General features: G+C 37.0%; 1 pseudogene; it reads right to left on the bottom strand.

Annotated features, from left to right (window-relative positions):
• Window positions 1-752: 752 nt before the first annotated feature.
• LOC105533225 overlaps window positions 753-4,640 on the bottom strand; it is a 13,526-nt pseudogene continuing 9,638 nt past the window's right edge.

Here is a 4,640-nt window from a genome sequence, read left to right as displayed (position 1 = left end):
TCTGTCTTACAAGAGGATTGTAAAATGTACCAATCAGCACACTGTAGCTAGCAAGAGGATTGTAAAATGCACCAATCAGTGCTCTGTAAAAACTCACCAATCAGCACTCTGTAGCTAGCAAAGAGGATTGTAAAATGCACCAATCAGCACTCTGTAAAACGCACCAATCAGTGCTTTGCAAAATGCACTAATCAGCACTCTGTAAAACGCACCAATCAGCAGAATCCTAAAAGTAGCCAATCTCAGGGAGGATTGAAAAAAGGGCATTCTGATAGCACAGAAACAGAACGTGGGAGGGGACAAATAAGGGAATAAAAGCTGGCCACCCCAGCCAGCAGCGGCAACCCACTCAGGTCCCCTTCTACACTGTGGAAGCTTTGTCCTTTTGCTCTTCACAATAAACCGTGCTACTGCTCACTCTAGGTCTGTGCCATCTTTAAGAGCTGTAACATTCACCGACTGCGAAGGTCTGTGGCTTCATTCTTGAAGTTTGAGAGACCACGAACCCACGGGCAGGAACCAACTCCGGACACACCAACAATAAACTCAAAAGTCTATGACAAATGGGGACTCTGTTGAGCTGTTTATACAAACTTTAGATTTGGTACAATTATACTGAAAGTTGGGTTCATCTGAAATGTTAAAAAAAAAAAAAGTTTATGTTAATCCTCAAATGATGCTTATTATAGTTTAACAGTTCTGTTAAATGCACGCATTGAATTACTTGAGTTACCCAACTGCAGCAGCTGCTCCTAACCGTGTATGGTTAAGGACTTTAACTGGCCATCTTCCTCAAATTCTATTCCTTCTTGACCATTCCCAACAATTATCTTTGTAGTGATTTTTCTGCCATTAGCCATTTTAGTAGAACCTTATACCAATTTGGAAGTGCCCATCTCACTACCACCAAATGACACGGAAGAGAATGAAGTGAAGCCCCCATGACCTAGTGACCTGAATGTAACAAATCTTGTATCAAAAGAAGAAAATCCACTTCCAAAAGATGGAAATCCACTGAATGTGGAAAAAATGACTCTGTCCCTTGGCTTCCTCAGGGACCTTATTCCAAAAAAAAAGTCCTCAAAAGGGTCTTCAAAGAAGTCAAATAAAAATGGGTTCCTTCCAACAAAAAAAAAATTCCCTGAAGACATCATCTGGGTTACAGAATGTGAAGCCAAACTCAAATGGACTGTCAAAATGACTTCCACTTCCTCCACCACCATTTAATCCTTCTTTGCCATATCTGTCATAGATGTACCATCTTTTAGCATCTTACAGCACCTCACATGCCTCAGCCACTTGTTTTAATTTTCTCTCTGTTTCTTCTTTATTCTCAGGAATGTAATCTGGGTGCCACTTCAGTGCCAGTTTTCATTATGTTTTTTTAGTATCCTTGGGTGAGGTATGTCTCTGCATACCTAGAACTTCATAGTAATCCAACATGTTTTAGCAGATTGTTGGAAGAGGACTGAGGATGCAGGTGGCAGGCGATGGGACACAGGGGAGGTGGGGCAGTGGCCTGGATGCTCTGGGCTCCGGATCTCCTCTCAGCCTGAGTAGATTTTTTTTTTAATGGCCCAATTATATGTTGCTTGCAAGAAATTTAAATTTGGCAACATAACAAAAAGCACAAGAATGGAAAGATATAACAATAAATTTTTTAAAGCAGAGTGGCTACATTAATAGCACAATCAACCAACAGGGTCTTATTGACATATGCAGAGAATATTCCACTCAATAACAGCAGAATACACATTTTTTTCAAGCACCCATGGAACATTCACCAAGGCCATAAAACAAACCTCAAAAAACTTAAAAGAACTGAAATGGTAACAGTGTATTTTCTAACCATACTCTACTCAAACTAGAAATCAGTAACAGAAAGACAACAGGAAAATCTCTAAATAGCGAAATAAACAACACACTTTTAAAAAGTCCATGGATCAAAACAGAAGTCTCAAAATTTTTAAATATACATAAAAATAAATGAAAATAAAAACAAAACACATATCAAAATACATGGGATGCAGCTAACAACAATCAGACGCACTAAATGCTTATATTAGAAACGAGGAAAGATCTAAAACCAGAAACCGAATTACCAAAAGAAACTAAAAAAGAGCAAAATGAAGCCAAAGCAAGAAGGAAGGAATTATTAAAAGAAAAAATAAAAGAGGAAAATAGAGAAAATCAATTAAGCAAAAAAATTAATAAGCCTCTAGCAAAATTAACAACAAAAACAACAAAAGACAAAGAGAAGACACAAAACATCAGGTATGAAACAGAGGACATCAGTACAGATCCTATAGCAATTTTAAAAGAATATAAGGGAATATTACAAACAATTTTATGCTCTTAAATTTGACACCAACTTCTCAAAACCACACGAGCAAAACATAACCAAGATGAAATAGAGAATATAAATAACCCCATAGCCATTAAATAAAACTGACTTCTTAATTTAAAAGTCCCCTCAAATGCTGCCAAAAACAAACAAAGAAACCTGCAGGCTCAGATGGCTTCACTGGTGAATTCTACCAAACATTTAATGAAGAATTAATACCAACTGTTCACAAACTCTTCCCAAAACTTGGGGAGAATATTCTTCAATTCATTTTATGAGATCAGCATTACTATTACCAACACAAGACAAAGACATCACAAGAAAAGAAAATGACAAGCCTATAACTCTTACAAATGTAGCTGCAAAAATCCTCAACAAAATACTAACAAACCAAATCTACCAACACATAGAAAGGATTATGCATGACCAATCTCAGAAATGCAAGTTGGCTTAAGATTTGAAAATCCATATAATACACCACATCAATAGAACAAAGGCCAAAAACTTTTATTTTTGGCAAATCATCTTAGATGAAGAAAAACATTTGATGAAATACAAAACCATTTACACAATAAAAACACCCAACTAGGAGAGGGAACTTCCTCAACCTGATAAAGGCCATCTATGAAAAATCAAAGCTAATATCATATTTAAAAGTAAAATAATAAGTGCTTCCCCCTAAGATCAGAAATAAGACAAGGATGTCTGCTCTTGCTACTACTTCTATTCAACACTATAGTAGAGGTTCTAGCAAGGTAAATGATCTGATTTGGTTCTGTACCCCATCCAAATTTGATCTCGAATTGTAATCCCCACATGTCAGGGGAGGGACCTGTAATCCCCACATGTCAAGGGAGGGAGATGACTGGATCATAGGGACAGTTCCCCCATGCTGTTCTCAAGATGGTGAATGAGTTCTCACAAGATGTGATGGTTTCATAAGCATCTGGCATTTCCACTACTTGCACTTCTCTCTCCTGCCAACACGTGAAGAAGGTCCTTATTTCCCCTTCATCTTCTGCCATATTTGTAAGTTTCTTGAGGCCTCCCCAGCCAATTAAACCTATTTCCTTTATAAATTACCCAGTCTTGGGTATTTCCTTATAGCAGTGTGAGAATGGACCAATACAGTAAATTAAGCAAAAAACTGAATTAAATGACATTAATATTGGGGGAAAAAAAAAACTGTCTCTATTTCCAGATGACATATATATAGAAAACCCTATGGAATCCACTACAGCTACTAGAATAAACAAGTTCACCAAGGATTCAAAATTTACAAAAATCAACTATATTTCTATACACTAGCAATGAAAAATTCAAAAATAAAATTAAGAAAATAATAAACACACAAGAGCAGCAAAAAAATAAATAAATAAAGTACTTGGTAATAAATTTAACAAAACAGGTACAAGACATGTACACTGAAAACTACAAAACATCCCTGAAAGAAATTAACAAAGACCTAAACAAACATCTAATGTTCATGGACTGAAACATTTCATACTGTTAAGATGAAAATACTTCACCAAATCACCTACTGATTCAGTGCAACTCCTATCAAAACCCCAGAATCTTTTTTTGCAGAAATGGACAAACTAATGCTAAAATTCATATGGAATTGCAAAGGACCAAGAAAATCCAAAACAATCTTGAAAGAAAAGAACAAAGTTAGAGGACGCATATATTCTGATTTTAAAACTAACAAAGCTACAGTAATCAAGACACTGTGGTACTGGCATGAAGATAAACACATAGATCAAGGAATAGAATTTAGAGTCCAGACATAAATAACTACATTTATGGTCAATCCTTTTTGTTAAATTTTATGTTTTTTTGTTTGTTTGTTTTTTTCTGAGACAGGATCCTGCTCTGTCGCCCAGGCTGGAGTGCAGTGGCATGATCTCAGTTCACTGCAAACTCCACTCCCCAGCTTCAAGCGATTCTCCTGCCTCAGCCTCCTAATTTTATGTATTCTTTTTATAGAGGCAGGGTCTCATTATGTTGCCCAGGCTGGGCTCGAACTCCTGGGCTCAAAGATCCTCCTATCTCAGCCTCCCAAATAGCTGAAGCTACAGGAGTGTGCCCACTGCACCAGGCTGAGTCAACCAATTTTTTGACACCAAGACAATTAAGTAGAGAGACAAGTTTTTTCAACAAACCAGTGCTAGAACCAAAGAATATCTACATGCAAAAGAATGAAATTGGATACCTTCATCATTCCATATATAAACATTAACTCTAGGCCGGGCACAGTGGCTCAAGCCTGTAATCCCAGCACTTTGGGAGGCCGAGA

This window comes from Mandrillus leucophaeus, unplaced genomic scaffold (assembly GCF_000951045.1).
Source record: "Mandrillus leucophaeus isolate KB7577 unplaced genomic scaffold, Mleu.le_1.0 Scaffold123, whole genome shotgun sequence".
Lineage (NCBI taxonomy): Eukaryota > Metazoa > Chordata > Mammalia > Primates > Cercopithecidae > Mandrillus > Mandrillus leucophaeus.
Note: the sequence above shows the minus strand (reverse complement) of the source record. Positions and strands in the feature narration are given on the sequence as shown.